The 19,236-nt window shown below is 46.8% G+C and overlaps 2 long non-coding RNA genes across 2 annotated transcripts in view; both read right to left on the reverse strand.

Moving 5' to 3' along the window:
* Positions 1-19,236, reverse strand: part of LOC138510060 (uncharacterized) — a 306,573-nt gene that overhangs the window by 96,963 nt on the left and 190,374 nt on the right. The window lies entirely within an intron of this gene.
* LOC138510058 (uncharacterized) lies at positions 14,068-18,197 on the reverse strand. Its single transcript, XR_011280306.1, has 2 exons — positions 17,694-18,197; positions 14,068-17,560 (listed from the first exon to the last, which is right to left on the reverse strand). It is a non-coding gene; the product is annotated as an uncharacterized lncRNA (long non-coding RNA).

Below are 19,236 nucleotides of genomic sequence, written 5' to 3' on the forward strand. Positions count from 1 at the left end.
TGCACTGCACTCGAGTCTGTGCGTTGTTGGGTGCGCCCCATGCACTGAATTAGTTTCTGGATAGCAACGCTACTGCTCTAATAACTTAGCTTCTATGGAGCCGGGGGAACTCAAGGATATGGGAGACGCCCTCTGTGTGTGCCCCTGATAACTTTGAAAGCTACTTGCCATTTGGTCCTCAACACAGCTAAACTGTACTTTGTGCATATTCCCCAATGCCTGTCCAAGCTCCCCAGCACTGGGGCTACTTAGCATGCATGTGTGAGGGGCCTGGAGGAAGTTCATCTGGGGTGTGGACCATCGTGCTGCTCACCTTGCTTGGAGCTCCTGGAAACACGGCTGTTTCTGTCGGACATCTGAGCACAAGCCCTGTGGTTCTGCTTGTGCATGCATACGCACGTGAGCATAACCCAACTTGGCCAGGTTTTTGTAGTTCTTGGCCCCGTGTCTGCTGGGAAAGGCAGTTTGGAGGCTTAATTTCCTACAGAAAGGGCATAAAAGCTTTTAATAAGACTGGAAATGTTCCTGTGTGTGTGTCTTCATGCTGGTTGTCACTGGGCCATGTCTGAGACCTACATCCAACCTCCTCCTACCATCAGTGTACTTTTGACAGCCAAAGGGTGCAGGCTACTGTCTATAGCATGAAGTGCATCAAGCACATATACAGGCAAGAAAAGAACATACATCAACATCAATAAATGGACATATCAATAATCTACTCACCAAAATTGATTGCATACATGCTGTGGAAAAAGCATACAAAATCCCCACTAGGGGTGTTAACACAAGTAGTACAGCAGCAGACAGCCCACAGATATGATGAAAGTCCAATCCCCTTGTGTAAATGGGTGTAACACCGAACCATCCTTGCGAGCCCATGGATAGGGGAAGCAGGATTGGCATATGTGAGTCAGGACCCCAAGCTGTAAACACATACACGAGACAAGCTTGAAGGGCCCAGCTGGAACAGACAGTGGATACTTTTGAAAGCCACAAAGCACCACACCGTCAGATAAATGCACAATAGACAAGCAATTTTAAACTATATTAACTAATTAAATTAACTATAAAAATCAAAAATGGCCACATACGACCGGGGGGCAGGCACCCGGGAGGGGGGAGGTACAGGGTGCACCTCAACACCCACATGCGATGATGTCGAGATAAAAAAAAACCTCCATGGGCTCAACGCCTGCACGGCCCGACCTGTGTGGGAGATAAGTCGTCGTCCTCCTCACCCTCTGACTCAAAAGGTGGACGTGACACAGTACCCTGATCACGCCTATGCGCAGGTTTCCCCTCATTGGCAGCAAGTCTGCGGGACCGGTGAGCCTGGTTCTGTGCGGCAATGACACGTACGTCAGCATGCAGAACCTCGCGCGATACGCGTGCTTCCTCTTGCAAGGTAGCACGTGTAACACAGAGCTCTTCCTGCATGGCCTGGCATGACATCTGGAACACCTCCCGGCAAGCACATAGCTCAGCCATGATGGTATTCTCAAGGTTCCAACCTCTCCTCTGTCTGCTGCCTTTGGGACATCAAGAGCACACCCAGAGTAGATGGCAGGGATTTATGGTCATCCCTCAGGGCCTCCCTGTGTGCCTCTGTGTGAGCAGCAATTGCTTGACACAGAGACACCATTTCAGCCCGGCGTGCCATGTCTGAGGCTGCCATGTCTGAGGCTGCCATGCCCAGCCTGAGCGGGCGGGCCTTGGACTGTGCCGCCCGCTGCTGGATATCCACCTGCCTGGCAGGGGGGAGCATGGATTGGGCCACACGTTCCATGTTCTGATTGATATTATCAATAGCTGTCCCCTGGTGTTCGGAATTGGCAACCATGGCTTGCTCCCACTCAGTATAACTCGGTGGCGCACGGTCACTGCGTTGCTCCTGAACACCCCTCAGGGCCTGATTGAGCACATTGTGCTATGAATGTGCCCTATTCCATTATTCTGTGTGTATATTCTGCACGGCCAGGCCCCACCATATCAGCTAAGTGGGCCTGGGCATACACATACTGCACAACAGTGCACCTTAAGGATTATGCCAGTACAACATAACGTGCGCAATGCTAAAATCTCACCAGCATTAACGTCAATCAACAACATATCAGTCAGTCAACAAAAAAGCTGTGGAAGACACATGTGTAAATGAACACTTTTACACACACATAAGTGAGTAGCCGCAATGTTGCACTACACAACATTGAAGCTGCTTGCATATGTACATGTAAAAGCATTCCAAAAAACCCCTTTCCCTGTACACCTGTATTGTGAAAATGAACAGCATCCAATACAGCAAAGCAAGCAGCTACAACGCTGCTTGCTTTGATGTATGTGAAAGTGTACACATACACACGTGAAGGCAGCTCCACAGTCATTACAACCCGATTTGCAGGCTACGTTCAATCTGCGCCCCATACCAGTTGGTATAGGCCGCACATTGATCTATCAATTTAGCTAAACACCCACTAGGGAGTTCCAGTACTGAGTACATGTGTCACAGGATGCACCTGTGCCGTGGCATACATGACAGAGAAGGGATGAAAATCTGACCATACATACCAGGCCACTTTGACATTGCAGCAGTGAGTAGGCATGTAGAACGGTGTAACACGGCTCAGAAGTGGGTTGATGCAGTGCGGAACATGTGTACCTTACCCACTATCTACATGGACAAGTACATTATGATATCAATAAACAAACATGAAGGCAGTGTAAGGGCAAGTTCAGGCATCATGTGCAATGTGCATGGCTGTGAAAGTGTGACCAGAGAATCGTGTATTGGCAGACAGTGTTGACTAGCATCAATTGCATCATCTGTGTCAACTGACAACACAACAGATGAGAATGGGACAGTAAGCAGGACGCACAATGAACCCTCAGCAGTACACCCATGTGTGCAGAAGCCACTACACTAGTTGAACAGAGTCAGGGGGCCTGTGCCCCACACAGACTTTGACACCCTAAACATGTGCGTGATGCAGGACTGAGCCAGAGTGGGGATGGAATGGATGATCAAATGCCATTAAATGTATGTCATCCTGGACACGTACTACAATGATCATCCGGGCAAGGACACATAGGGGCATGCATGGAATGCACATGGAGCATGAATGGGCACTCATGTCCCTGCAGAGCATCTGCCATCTGCACAGTCCCAGTGAGACACCCTGCATCAAGGACAAAGTATGTAGCTCACTGTATGCGTTTGGCAGGTTGGCAGGGATAAGTGTGCATGTACACAGGAGCATTGAACAGGCCATTGCAGTACTCCAACATGACACCCACCAGTGCCATGGTGAAATTGGGGTGCAGTGGGGTGGAGGGGCAAGGGAGCATGCCTACGTGGAGTACCTGCATGCAGGCAGAACACACATGCACATTAGTCATGCGATTACATAGTCCCAGTGCTGAGTGGAAAGACACCCCATGCTACATGCAGAAGGGCCAGTGAGCTGGAACATGGACCGGAGGGGCAGCCGGGTGACTAGCATGTGAGCAGGGTGCAGGTGTGGTGATGAGGACAGTCCTCGTCTGCTCTACATGTCCAGCATGCTGCACAGCTGGCACGCATCAGTGTAGCATTGCATGACTCGCACATGAGAACCATGTGCACATAGCATGTAGTGGCGGTCAAGCATAACACATCACACAAGCAAACCATACATGGTCTGAACAAACACGCGACAGCACGCACTGGACGGGGCATCAAAGTCCAGCATCTCTCCCACTCCTTCATGCAATTCTGTCGGTATGAACTCCGCAGCGACTGACTCGTGCGAAGTGAGCTCTTCCTCCTCAGGTGGTTGCCCACTGCTAGTCACCAGAGTCATGTTATAATTAGAGGCATGCTTTTGCTTAGCAGAGCGTCAGAGGTCATCCCAACATTTTTTGCACTCCTGAGCTGTGCGCACCTCATGTCTGATTGCACTGACATCCTCCGCAACATGCTTCCAGTGGGTCAAACGCTGGGCAGCCGTAGTGTGACAATTCGGGCCCACTAGCATATCACGGTCGTGTCCTGACACGTAGTTCACAAGGAAGTCCAGTTCCTGCTTGCAGAAAGGCTTCTTCCTTGACGTGCCGGAGGCCGGAGCCGTGTCTGGGATCCCAACCTCTGCTGCAGATGAAACCTTCCTCCTCTTGAGCAGTGGTCCGGACCATGGCTGGCAACTGCCGTCCCGATCAGTATGGGCAGTGGTATTGGTGGATTGAACAGAGGGAGTGGCAGGTGGAACAAGGACGGAAGCCCTGACTTCCGTCAGTGGCTGCTGGGTGCCCTGGAATGGACCCGCAGCAACATCCGCTGTGCCAGGGTCATTGACCAGGACTGTCCTGTTTGGTAAACTCACAGCCGGGGTGATGTCAGCTGCATCTGCCCATGCACTTGCCAACACCCGGCTGCTCGGGGCAGCAGATGCCAATACTGCCCCAGCGACATGTGCCACGGTCGGGGCAGCCCTGCGTGTACTTACGGTGTGCCTCCTGAATGTCATCCTGGGACTCTTCAGGTGCCAACGCAGCATGCGCTGGCCGAGCCTTAGGCTGGGTGGTGGTGTCCACAGCTGCACCTGCAGCTACCACTACCCTTGGGCCCGTGGCAGTCGATGAAACGGACTGCCGGGTCACATGGGTGCCAGTGCCAGGTGCAAGAGCTGCATCTCCCGGAGCCACAGGGGGTGGTGGCATGACTGCACCAACACGTGGCACAACATTGTGCCGAAGTGGCGCACCCCTGCCTCTTCCCCCTCTGCAGCCACCATGGAAACCCTGGAGTCCCCCTATTCCCTAGTCACCCCGGCCACGTCCCTGACCACACCCGCCACATGGAGTACGCCCAGCTGAGGTGCCCCTCACCTTTTATGGCCTCCCAGCCATGGCACAGATGTAGTAGTTCCGGCACAGATGCAGTATTGCCAATGGGAGGTGTACACGACACATGTTCTGGGCAATTGGGGTGAGGGGGGTGGGGTACTAGATGTTAACAGCACCCCTGCACCTGCAAGGCTGTATGTGACCCCAGTGATAAAGTGACGGGTCACACAACATTCAGGCACCACAAAACTGCAGTAAAACCGTGCAGGTAACCCCCGGTAGCCCACGTGTGTGGAATTAACCTCCCGCAGTACGCGGTGGCACCCTGGGACATGAAAAACACGTACGTGTGGGACACACAGGCTACTATGACCTCGAAAACGGGTACGGGATACACAGGGGCACCCACAGTGGGAAAAATAGCGTGCGCGACTCACCGTCTGACTAGCTTGATAATGAAAAACACGCGTAGCCAATACCCCCGCCAAAAGAAGAGATACGTCCTTGATCCGCTGCGAAGTTGTGATGGCGCACGAAACAACCAGAAGTAGCAACACACGTCGGTCTCCACGAAAGGCACATACAGCAAACTGCTGGCCCCGCTCACCTTTAACCCGTGCTGAGGAAAACACGTGCGTGCGTCATGTTGCTTACACGCTTAGGCCCTTTCCTCGAATTACACGCATTAACACGCAGACGTGCTGTTTTTTCACGTGCTGAATCACTATGCACCCGTGATGAGGGGAACGCCGATGCGTGTTACATCACAGACGTGCTTACGCACTAAGGGCCTTTCCTCGAATTACATGCTGACGTGGTGTTTTTTCACATGCCAATTCACTCTGTATCAAGCTGGCCATGTGACAACACAGGGGAAGACCACTCTCCTGCGCAGAAGGCGGAACTACTGCCCCCCAGAGCCCTGAGCCGACTCCCACCAGCCATCTGCTGCTGCCTGTCTGCTGGCCACGTGCCCTGCTATTTGGTGCCTGCACGTCAGCCATCTGCAGGGGTCAAGTTGCTGTGACCACCCCTGCTGGAACAGGAGACTCCCGACAGAAGTTCCATCGCTCCACAGCCTAGCACCAGGACCCAGTTGCTCACCCACACCTGCCTTGGGGGTTGCCATGTCGGGGGTAACAACATCGGAGACCACTGGTAACCCCCAGCCAGAGAGGCAGAGGGCTACCAGCTTCAGTGGTGCAGAAGTTGGTATCCTGGTGGAGCAATTATGATGCCCTCTTCAGAAGACCACGTGCTGACAATGAAGGATGGAAGAGGATCTGGAAGGACATTGTGGCTGCCATCAACGTGGAGGGGGTGGCAGCCCGCGACATAGCACACGTCCGGAACCGCTGGGAGGACTTCAGGTCCAGGACCCTCAGGAAGGGCCGGTGCCTCTTGGAGGCAGCGCATGCAGAGGGGTGCCGGGTCCGCCTTACCGACAACCAGATGAGGGTCCTGGAATGTATATAACAGCGCTCCACCTCCAGGTCCTTGAGAGGCAGACCCGTCTGGAGTTGAGCGGTAAGTGTCCATGTGTACTGATTGGACGCAGTGCATGTTGAGGTGTGCCAGGAGTGTGCAGCTTGGACATATGTATGGAAAGGCCCATGTATGGTTGTGTATGTGCAGGGACATGAGCCTGCCGCATGTGAGTCCAGTCATGTGTGAGGCACATCAATGGTGTATGTGTTCAAATGCTTGATGCACAAATGCATGTGGGGATGCACACATGTTAGCATTTCTGTGTATGTACTGTGGCATGGTTGTGGTGTGGCACATGGATGCTGCTTCCACCTTCATGTACGTGCACGGTCTACATGTGCGTGTGTGTATTTGACATGTGTGCAACTGTGATACACTATGGATGCATGTGACACCGACATGTAGGAGGCTGATTGGCAGATGTGACATAGTTGCCAATGATTGCACTGTGACAGGTGGTGGAGATGTACAGATGCATGTATGTCTGGTGGCATGTGTGCATGTGTTCGGCACTCCCCGTGTTGCATGTGACATCAGGCTAACCCTCGGATGTTCATGATGTTGCATGTGTATGGATGCTGCTGCCTGCTGCTACATTCCTGTTAATTTGCGCATGTGTGTGGGTTCAAATAATATGTGTGTTGGGGAGTGTGATGCCATCTGTGAAGTTTGACACTGCCACTCATTTGCAAATGTCATGTGTGTATCAGACCATTGTACAGTGCCCTGATGCCTGTGTTCTGTCTCTCCCCGTCTGCAGCGTCAACTGATGTAGAGGGGGGAAGACGTTGCTGTGGAGCACAGCGGCAGGGATCCCACCACCAGCCGGAGACGCAAGGCCCAGCTCCCCTCCCAGGTTGTCATCTCTTCGAGGAGTGAAGAGTCTGGTGCTGCATCCGCGGCCGCAGCTGCCGAGGGAAGGTCCAAGAGGCGGAGGTCGGAGGTGGACTCCTCGGCAGCAGAAGGGGCAGCTGAGCCCCCACAGGGGGCTATGGAGGTAGATGGCATTGAGTCATCCAGGTTGGTGAGGGGTGCAGTTGAGGAGGAGGCTGTGGAAGGCCCACGCACAGGGCCTGGAGGGGGGATTCCACTGGTGCTAGTGGTGCAGTCCAGGGGCAGGGACAGGAGGCAGCACAGGCCGCCGCGGAGGTGCCTGTGTGTAATCCTGTCCCTGAGCCTGCACCAGCAGGGATGCCTTCGTCCAGACCCGTTCTCAGGGAGGGGATGCGTGAACAACAACTGGCCTTCCTCTCCCTACGGACGTGGTAATCCATGACCGGGTTGAGCCTGTCCTAGCTGGGGTGGCATTGCATCAACGTGGTATTCGGGATGATGTGCGGACTTCTTGTGAGGAGAATGCACATCATTTCGAATACCTCAATGACCGCGTCGACCTACTAGGACAAGTCACCGGCGCTGGGTTCCTCCGTGTGCTGGATCTTCTATCGACCCCCTCCTCAACTGAACCCCCTATGCGCCAGTCATCCTCTGTGCCATCTACCTGCCCAAGAATCACCTGGGCACCCTGTGGAGCTGCCCCTGACCCAGCGGCCAGGCTGGTGGATGACACATCCCTGCCACAGTCGTTAGGCAGAGGTCCAGCAGGGGTGGCCACCCCAGCAACTGGACCCAGGCAGGAGGAGGACGTGCAGGCATCGACAGGCAGGGCACATGCACGGCAGCAGCAGGCTCAAGGTGGGAGCGATGATGGCTCAGGGCCATCAACATCACAGGGGCAGGAATCGGCCGGAGGGCAGGAGGACCCTGCATTAGGAGTGTCTTCCGTGTGGCAGCGGTTGGGCCAGCGGATAGATGCAGAGCGGCAGCGGGCGGAGGAGGCACGGCTCACTATGGTCAGGGCGGAGAACTTAATGCACAGGTCATTGAGGTGGGCTGAGTGCCTCGAGGCAACTCGCAGGGAGTTGGATGCCGCCATGACTGCATCCCTGCGAGACCTCAAGGCCAGGGAAGAGGCCCGCCTCCGGGACGTTGAAAAGGAGTTTGATGATGCCCTGGCCCATAACATCAAAGAGTGAGCCGTAGTGTTAGGTTTCCTTTGTTTTTTCTTTTTTTGGAGTTAATGAACTTTGTCCACTTCATGTATGTAGTTATTTTTTCCTAGGACTTTTTGGTAGGTTTCATTTATTTTGGGGATCATGGACCCTTTGGACTGTTCCCATGGATCAATGGTTTTATTTTCTTGGGATTTTTTTTTTCATTTTGACATTGGCGATGGACCACTTTTCTTTTTTCATTCTGTGGATTTTTGTTTTTCATTTGCTTTTCATTACTTTTTGTTCATATTTGTCATGGTTTATTGATTTTCAAGTTGGATTTTCTTAATGTAATTTCATTTGGTTTTTTAATACATTCACTCTGAGTTCATGATTGGTGTTGTGTATTATCATTGGTTTTGTGCATGTCTCAATCAACATTGCCTCAGTCATGTGTTGCCACTGTGTGGCTCTGTTGTGCATTTATGCATGGGCATGGTGGTTCTTTTAAGAGTGTCATGCCATGGGTCATTTGGGAGTGGGTGCATGCTTGTAATGGGGGGCAAGGAGGATTTGGGTTGACATTAGGGCCATGGGTCTGTTTTGTTAGGATATGTTGTTTGGTGGGCCATGTGTTGGGGCCTGCTGGCAGGTGCCCGTCAATGGGGGTGGATGTGGGTTGGGGGGACATGAGTCGGGGCCTGCTGACAGGTGCCCGTCAATGGGGGTGGGTGGGGTGATATGAATCGGGGCCTGCTGGCAGGTGCCCGTCAATGGGGGTAGGTGGGCGGTGGGGGAACATGAGTCGGGGCCTGCTGGCAGGTGCCCATCAATGGGGGTGAGTGGGAGGTGCGGGGACATGTGTTGGGGCTCCCATGTGCATGGTGCCATGTGGGCTGCCTGCAGGGCATGGGCAGGGGTGATGGGCTGCCTGCGGGGCATGGACTGGGGTGTGGGCTGGTCCCCTGTGGTGTGGGAGGCCAGCGGGAGGGGGGCACACCCGGGAGGGCACACAGTGCCAGATCGCGTGTGAAACTCCCAGCGCACCCCGAAAAACACGTACCCCGCTCGCGCCAGGCCTATCGCATGTGAAACTACCCGTGCACCCCGAAATACACGTACCCCGCTCACGCCAGGCCTATCGTGTGTAAAACTCCCTGCGTACCCCTGAAATACATGAACCCCACTCGTGCCAGGCCTATCGCGTGTGAAATTCCACGCACACCCCGAAATACACGTACCCCGCTCGCGCCAGGCCTATCACGTGTGAAACTCCCCGCGTACCCCCAAAATACACATACACCGCTCGCACCAGGCCTATCGCATGTGAAACTCCAGGCGCACACCCGAAGTACACGTACCCCGCTCGAACCAGCCCTATCGCGTCTGAAACTCCAGGTGCACCCCAAAATACACATACCCCGCTCGCGCCAGGCCTATCACGTGTAAAACTCCCCACGTACCCCCGGAATACACATACGCCGCTCGTGCCAGACCTATCGCGTGTGAAACTCCCCGCGTACCCGCAGAATACACGCAGGCAGCCCATCCACCCTGGGCATGCCCCACAGGCAGCCCACATCACAATGGGGACTTTTTCCACACAATTTACCTGCCGCGAGCGTGGTATGTGTATTCTGGGGGTGCGCCTTGAGTTTTACACGCGATTTCACTAGCGCGAATGGGGTACATGTATTCCAGGGGTGCGTGGGGAGTTTTACACGTGATTTCGCTGCACGAGCGGGGTACCCGTATTCTAAGGGGGTGTGTGAGTACATTTTCACGCGTTTTGGCTGCGCTGAGCGGGGTACACATAGTATTTTCACACGATTACAGTGTAGCTGCCCTGTGAGCTGGTCCAGGGTTAGCGCGGCCCTTTGCGCCGTATTGGGGATTTCAATGGCTTTTCCTTGCGCAAGGGGCATTCTTGGGGGCATAACTGGCGCTGCCGGATGTTCGCTGCGCCAAGGCTCAAAATGGCTTGGACAATCCATGAATACGGAGTGCGCCAGAATGCTGTTTAGCGCACATGGCTGGCGCACGCTCCCTCTCAGCGCTGCTCGCGTGCGTTGCCTCTGCACTCAAATCTATGAATTACCCCCATAGAGTCACTCCACAATCTGTAACAGAGGAGGAACCGTGCGCTCTAATGAGAGGAAGATAAGCCACTAATAGACTCAGAACTGCTTGGTTGGTGTTGAAAAAGAATAGAGAAATCAATTTGGAGGAGATGTAAGAAAAGTAAAAAAAAAGACAAGATGAGTACAAGAGATATTATGACGGGCAAAAACATGTGTTGGAGAGAAGGGGTGAGAAAGGAGACTGGATTAGGGTAAAGGACCCTAAGAAGGTACTGCAAGGGGACTCAAAATATCGGGCTCCCCAAAAAGTGGTGGAATGTTCAGGGAAGTCGGTACTTCTAGAGGCTGGCAAGAAGTGGCCTTGCGATGATGTCATACTTGCAAGAAATGGAGATTCTGTGGAGAATTATGTAATTCAAAGGTCTGCTGGAGATATGTTTGGGAACAATTATTTGTCTTCAAGAAACAGGAGGATTGTGCGGAACTGCAAGCAGGATTGTATTTATTATTGAACATTGAGTGGTGCAGGAAAGTTGAGAACTATCTGTATCCGTGAAGGGTGTTGCTGCAGTTTGATTATATCCTTTGCAGAATATTGGGAAAACCCCACTCTTGTTTTTTTTTTTCAGTTATTGATTTTCTTGTTATTTTTTTTAATTATTATTTATTTATTTGTTTATGGTTTACAAAAAAACTTTACAAAAAAAAAATGGATTCATCAAAAGGAATACAACATCTAAAAACAATTAAAGTACATATAAATTCATACAATAACATTGAGGACCTAGTCTAAGATCATATCTCATCATTACATTTTACAAACCAGAGCTAAAAACAATTGGGACTTCATGAAAGACATACCTATTATACGGCAAGACCATCAAAGTTCATATCATCCCTGGAGATAAGTTACAATAATTTTTCAAAAAGGCAATTATTCTTAGTTTTAAGACCGTGGAGCTGCTGTGTCTTATCTGATACCATAAAAGTTCCGTGTTAACAGAGTGCAAATGGTGAATAAATTGTTCGAAATATAAAATGCGTTGTTTCAGTAACGCAGGACATAGCAAGATTAAATGCAGCAGTGTTTCTTCAGTCCCTTCTACTTTACAGTATCTACACCAACCCCATTCTTCCTCAAGGAGATTCCATTTTTTCAAAATGCAGTTTGTTTTTAAAACATTAAATCGGAACCTTATAAGGTATTTCTAAAGTTCTGAGAAGGATATTTCTCCAAGTAAATTTCAAGAACATGATTGAATTTCCAAAACTAATACATTTAGTTAACCATCTTGGATTGTTGCACATAAGTAACGGTCTCTTGCCAGTCATTACATTTCAAGATATGTTTCACTTTTAAAGGGTTCGTTACCAGCATCTCAGTTGGAATGCCTGACTTCGCCAAAATTTCTTCAATGTCAACTTTCAGTTTCTGGCAAAAGATGTTATGGTATACAATGACATTGGGTCATTTATCAAACATTTCCTCCACAGCAACATTTTTTTACATATTATAATTGATTTCAATGATTGAAGACCAAATTCACATCTAATAGCTTCCATTGCTATACATTTAGGTATAAAAAAACAACACACCTTTCCATATATCACTTTCTAGCTTTTTCATAAAAACCATATACTCTAGATCATATAATTCCAAACCATATGTAAGTTTAGGAACGCACTCCATAGTATAAAATTGCTTTAGTGGTGTCACAGTAAATCTACAGTATTTAGCATCGATTTTACACATCTGTCTCCGTATCATATCTGATTTGGCTCCTAACTGCCTTTTAATCATCGCAGTTGCCCACATTACCTGTAAAATAATATCCCAAGTATTTAAAGGCATCTTGACATTTAATTTGTTTATCTTCACAAAACCATGTTAAACAAGTTTGCTTTTTTGTAGATTTTCCCAGACGTATTATCGTTATTTTTGATGCATTAATTTTCAGATGTATTCGAGAAGTGAAAGCTACAAATGCGTTTATCATTCGCTGCAAGCCCACTTTTGTGCAGTCAAACAATAAAAAGTCATCAGCATATGCTAACCATTAGATTTGTATTTTTACCAATTTGGGAGAAATCAGACCTTTACCAGACATCGCAAGGCTAGCTTTAGAAACATATAGATTAAATAAGGTCGCCGCTAGCTTGCAACCTTGTCTCAGTCCATTAGGGATTGTAAGCTCTGAAGAGAGCCGGCCCTCTGAATTAAGTCTGACTTTGATCTTAGTGTCAGAATATAGCTCCATTATCATTTCCAGTAGATGTCTAGGGATCAGTAAGTCTCTCAAGATAGACCATAAAGTATGCCGGTCTACAAGGTCAAAAGCCTTGGAGAGATCCATTGATGCAACAAAGATTGCCGATCCGTGGATCTTAAAGGCTTTAGATTGCAGACTTCTCAAAACAAGACCACCGCAGTCAGTGCCTATCTTTTTCTTAAAACCTATCTGTTTACAATCCAACGCATCGCTGCTACTAATCCATACTTCTAGCTCCTCCAGTATAATATAAGTAAATATCTTATAATCAGGGTCTGAGATTGCAATCAGTCTATAGCTTTCAGGTGAAGTTCTCGGACCTTTTTTGTAGATCGGTATCACTAAGGCTAGATTCCATGAGTATGGGATCAACTTGCTTCCAAGGATATCTTTAAATAAAATGTGTAAGATTTTTCCCCACAATGGTATATCCATTTTTAGGATTAAGTTAGATAAATTGTTAGGTCCTGGAGCAGATGTTTTTTTAGATTTCACAATTAATCTGCTAATTAATCTGCTAATATTATCAGAAGATGTATCTAAAGCCCAACCGCAGTTTCTTAAATTCTGGGATTTATCATGATCATCCACTTTGTCATACATTCTAGTAAAGTGTTCTTTCCAGGTCCTTTCACTAATCTGTGTGAAGAGTATCTCTTTTTGGGTAAGCTGGATATCATTAATCAACAGCCAAAAACTAGAGATGTCGTTCCCTTTAATCGTGGCTAGGATTTTTTCACCATCGGCTTGATCCCTTGTCACTTTATGAGAAATTTGCCAATTTCTATATTGTATTGTTGTTTAATGAGTCTCAACTTATCATTTCTTTCACTCCCAGTCCCCATAGAGTTTACAACCCTGTGAATATCTCGTCTTAACTTTTTTTTTGCCATCCAGGGTCTGTGTGTTTAAAGTATGAGTATGTTTACGTCTCTTTTTCATGATTCTGTTATTATAGCATATATTGGAAGTAATATCATTAATATAGTTAGTAAAGGAGGATGCTGAGAAATTACATCGACAGTCTTCATCCAACATGTTGCAAAAATCTTTTAACAAGACAGATGTAAATCTTTTGGTTTTAATGTATGTCCATCGTATGCGCGTGCCTCTGATGTTCGTAATTAAACCTTCATCATAGCTTTCCATATATTCTATTGGGTCTGTGTGAATAATGTCTATCGACAAGAGATTATGGTCGCTGATGGACATTTTCGGTACATTAAGCTTGGATAAGTATTTGTCTAAACCGTGAGTTCGAAAAATGTAATCTAAAATCGAACCACAACCTCTAGAATTCCATGTTTGTTTTGAGTTAGCTAATTTCACTAAACCCATCACTTCAGCAAAATTCATCCAAATTGCTCCTCTTAATTTTCCATTACCATTCATTGATCCGGCTTTTTTACCAAACAGGTTTATATCACTCAATAATGCATCAATCTCTGTACTTTCAAGGTCACAGTCTGCATTTAAGTCGCCAGCTATCAGCACTAACCCATCTCTCCTGTCCCCACGCCAGGCATCCATTTTAGCAGTCACATTACTTAGTTTGTTGATCAGCTGTGTTTCAGTATGTTTGAGGGGGTTCCAATAGACATTGATAATACATATGTGAAAGCAAGTACCATTCATTTTCACACTGCAAGTAACCGCCAGAAAGAATTTCATGTTTGACCATACCTCTATATTTTCGGTGACCATAGTATGTTTACATGCAGTTAATAAACCACCCATTGGTCTCCCTTTTGCACCTTTGGTGGCCGGTAGTTGCCAAATATCATGACCTTCCCATGACAGCTGAGCAGTAACCCACGTTTCTTGCAGAAGAACCACGTCAAAGGATTGCAAAATGTCTGTAACTTCCGTGTTATTTAACAAGTGGGCATGCCCTCTGGAATTCCAACAAGCTATTGAAGATTTTTCTGTATCGCTAAAGTGGTTTAGCCAGCGCCGTTAGAGAGGTAATCGCTTCCCTAAGCGCAAGGGTCAGCCCTCTCCATTCCTGCTCATCAGCACAAACATCAACCGTGTTACTTGCTTCTGTGATCTTCTTCACCCCTATTTCAGATGTTACATATTGCATATCGTGCTTTTGATCTGTGGGAGTGTATGGGTATATATCAAAACCTTTACATTGTAATGTCTCCGCTTCTTTCATCAACAGATTTCTAACAAGCGGCGACGGAATTATCAATCGCACATAGTCCAGCCTTCGTTTATGTATATAATCCACAAGCACAATGTCAGGAGAGGATATCAACGACAAAGCTGGAATTGTGGCAAATAACGAAAAGATATATGGACGATTCAACGAGATTTATCATCTGTAAATAAGGTAGTTAATATCATACTAGGTAAATCACTGTGCGCTAGTTTCTTTGGATCTTGCATGTCATTCTCTAGCTCAAAGTTTTCGCATCTATCATGACTATACCTTTGATCATCGTATCGCAAATCTTGTCTATCAATAGGTTTTTCTCTATTGTTAAATTGCTCATTCAAGATCTTTTTCACAATAGTCGCAATTTCATCTTTTCTAATAGCTTCGCCGCACTCAGCAACAGTCTACCTCAAGAGTATATGGTTCAGTTTCAGTCAATAGACAGCCCAAACCATTTTTACCCTGAGGGGTCGAATCCCCAGTTTGCACATTTGCCAGTTCAGGTTTTGATGTTGGATTAGCACAAAACGCAGAAAGCGCATTATCACAAGACTCTGAGGCCATGTGACCAGTGACGGATATATTAGCATTACCGTCATGTATATGTTGGCCTTTCAGCAATAAACAAGGATTCACATTTGGTGGAGTTAGTTTTAATTTTGACACCAGAAGGGGGATTAGTAGATTGTTTATCTTTATTAGTCCCAGCATCTAGAGCATAGCCTAATACGTCCTCCGAGGGAACTTTAATACCCACTTCTACAGTTTTGTTTGAATTAGATATGCCAGCAGTAATCGTTGAGTTTGCTTTAAAGATTTCAAAAATATCAACTAACCCAGACTTTAAAGATGAAAGCTGCGAGGCAATATCTATAGATTAAATTTTCATTTTCATAGTGTCAGAAATCGAGTTTTCCGCTTCCTCGTAGCCATCCCTCATCAGAGATTTAGCAGATTTCAGACGGCTATTAAGAGACACCTCATTAATAGCATCACGGGAGGCTGTTTCATCGATTTCTTTCATCCCCTCCGTGTCTTCATCAATCATATTTTTAAAATTAATATCTCTTAGATATTTTCGTGATGTTTTGCACAAGTTTTTATTTTGATTTTGATTTTTTGATTGCACTTGTTTTTTTTCTCCCTTTTTGTCTTATTTGTGATTGCAGGATGCAATATTTTTTCATTAGAAGGAGGGGATTCTGGATCCACAACCATAACAGAGGAATTCATCGCATCGTTTTTCAATTTGGCCAAATTCGGCTGTTTCTGAGAATCTTCTATTACAATTGTCTCTGTAGTGAGTATCTTTTCGGAATTCGCAGAGACAGTTGTGTTACGAACATCATTCCCAGTCGTTGCTATGGATTCGTTTTTGCGGAAGTTGGGGGCCTAGTATTATCAAATATCTTGTTAACTTTCAAAGGGACCTGTTGAACAGAGATGTTTATCTTTGTCAGCAACTCTTTTTGTCTTCTTAACTTGCCAAGAATTAAACAATTAAAAATCCCCATCAGAGTACATATATCCGTATTACCTGATTTGTCAACTATGGTGTCATCAGTCATATCTTCATTCACTCTGGCTGAGGAGTCAAAGTTATTGTCTAATTGGAATACATCCAAATCAGCAGTTTTAAAGATGCTAGGAGTATCATCGAACGACTGATGAGCCATACACGATTCCTCTTGAGTTTTAGCCATTTCATTATAAAGATTTTAGCGTATCTTTAGGCGGATATATCATTAGGACGTCGGCAAAGAGGGATTGCAAACCTTCATTTGATTGTAAGCAGTTGTCCGCTAACTCATTGTTTATCTTTAACTGGTTTGAACATATTTGCGCACATTGTAATAACTCCTCCTCTTCCATGCATTGAGGCGGGAGAGGTAGGGCAGCTGCACGAGCTAAACTAGCCCTACGCGTCGAAACCGCCGTAAAGAAATCAGCACGAGGGTCTTTCATAGCAATTAAGGATTTAGATTTTTTACCTTTCATGTCAGTGTAAACCTGAATACGAGATGATTCCTGAAGCACAGTATGAGTCAGGGGGTATTTATCGCCGACAGTATAAACACAGTTATCACACAATGCACGTTAAAACATTAATTTCGGCACCTTGCCACCTTACCATCCATAAACCAAATTCTTTCCCCAAACAAAAGTCTCATGCAGTGCTTTCTTCAATGTCAACCATGACAGTATTCGTACCCGATGTTTATATTAGCATACACCGCACACTGTTCACAGTGAGCAGTAAACAGTGTGCTTTAAAGTGCTTCACGGAGCGTGTGCAGGTGCTCTGAACCATGGGTAAATTTAGTAATTAGGAAGGGCTGGAGAGGGGCGGGATCACCACGCCAGTCACATACACGCTAGAAATCAAAAAGAGACTTTTTAGTCAAGTATCATTAAAGTCATCACATCTGTGATTCCAATCAGACTTTAGACGTAGTAGCCCGTGGCTGCCCAGGAGAGTATCGTAAAGTAACAAATGACAAAATTCACCTCCAGGCAACTTCCGTGTGTCCCAGAAAGACGTCCTCCTCTTGTGAAACGGACGTCAGTTGTATCCAAGTATCCAAATCGAGTCGGCAGTCGTCACGTAGCATTGGCAGTCGGCACAGTAAACAGTGTGCTTTAAAGTGCTTCACGCTGCGCGTGCAGGTGCTCTGAACCATGGGTAAATTTAGTAATTAGGAAGGGCTGGAGAGGGGCGGGATCACCACGCCAGTCACATACACGCTAGAAATCAAAAAGAGACTTTTTAGTCAAGTATCATTAAAGTCATCACATCTGTGATTCCAATCAGACTTTAGACGTAGTAGCCCGTGGCTGCCCAGAAGAGTATCGTAAAGTAACAAATGACAAAATTCACCTCCAGGCAACTTCCGTGTGTCCCAGAAAGACGTCCTCCTCTTGTGAAACGGACGTCAGTTGTATCCAAGTATCCAAATCGAGTCGGCAGTCTTCACGTAGCATTGGCAGTGGGCACAGTAAACAGTGTGCTTTAAAGTGCTTCACGGTGCGCACGCAGGTGCGCTGCACCATGAGTAGATATAGTAACTAGGAAGGGCTGGAGGGGGCGGGATCATCACGCCAGTCACATGCACGCTAGAAATCAAAAAGAGACTTTTTAGTCAAGTATCATTAAAGTCTTCAAATCTGTGATTCCAATCAGTCTTTAGACGTAGTAGCCCGTGGCTGCCACAGAAGAGTATCGTAACGTAACGAATGACAAAATTCACCTCCAGGCAACTTCCGTGTGTCCCAGAAAGACATCAGTTGTATCCAAGTATCCAAATCGAGTTGGCAGTCTTCGCGTAGCATAGGCAGTTGGCAGTCAGCACAGTAAACAGTTTGCTTTAAAGTGTTTCACGGTGCGAGCATATGTGCGCTGCACCATGGGTAAATATAGTAACTAGGAAGGGCTGGAGAGGGGCGGGATCAAAGACGTCCTCCTCTTGTGAAATGGACGTCAGTTGTATCCAAGTATCCAAATCGGGTCAGCAGTCTTCGCGTAGCATAGGCAGCCAGCAGCCGGCACAGTAAACAGTGTGCTTTAAAGTGCTTCAAGGTGCACCGGTTTTCTTGTAATATGTGGTTTGTCTTACATCTCACTTAGCTTAAATTGGCATTCTGTTTCACTTTACCCACACCCTCGTTTTTCTTTCTTTGTTTTCCTGTTTTACATTTTTACTTATCTCATTTATGGTTTAATCTCTGTTCAATTATATGAAGAAGGTGGAGGGGGAGATGTTATCATGTATTCATAGTTTTATTGTTCTGATGCACCCGCATCAGTGTATGATTCTGGAACGTATCATTCCAGAATCATACACGAAGCAGAGTTGGTGATAGGGGGTCTTGCCCATCTGGGGACTTCCTTAGTTACAATAAATAAGCGTGTAAATATATTCTACCGGAGTGACGAACGTATTATTTATAACAGTGAAATTTAGGATAAATCAATTTAAAATCAAAGCGGTGAGAAGCCGTTGGCCTAAATATAAAGGCATGAGTTTAAATTGCAGATTCTGCAATAAACATGATGAGTCACTGAAACATCGATTACTGTTCTGTGGGGCTTTGAGAAATGAAAGAACCAAACATCTAAGTACATTAATAATGAACAATCGTTCAATGAAAGCAGAAGACTGGTGGCACACGTGTTTTAATGAAACTGATAATAAGTTAATATTTGCGTTGACGTTTTTGCTTGATGTAAGTAAGGAGCGTCTTTCTCTTACTATTGAAGGTAAACAAAAAGAGTCTAAAAGAAAGATATCTGATCATAACAGCGAGAACTTAAGAAGAAGACTTATATGGACATAATTACGCAAAAATATTTTTACATGAACCATAAAATGCAACTTTTCTTCTGTAAGTTTTGTTATCTTGTAGACGAAATATTGTAAAGG

The sequence above is a fragment of the Ambystoma mexicanum genome, chromosome 6p (genome assembly GCF_040938575.1).
Source record: "Ambystoma mexicanum isolate Mex_15411 chromosome 6p, UKY_AmexF1_1, whole genome shotgun sequence".
NCBI lineage: Eukaryota > Metazoa > Chordata > Amphibia > Caudata > Ambystomatidae > Ambystoma > Ambystoma mexicanum.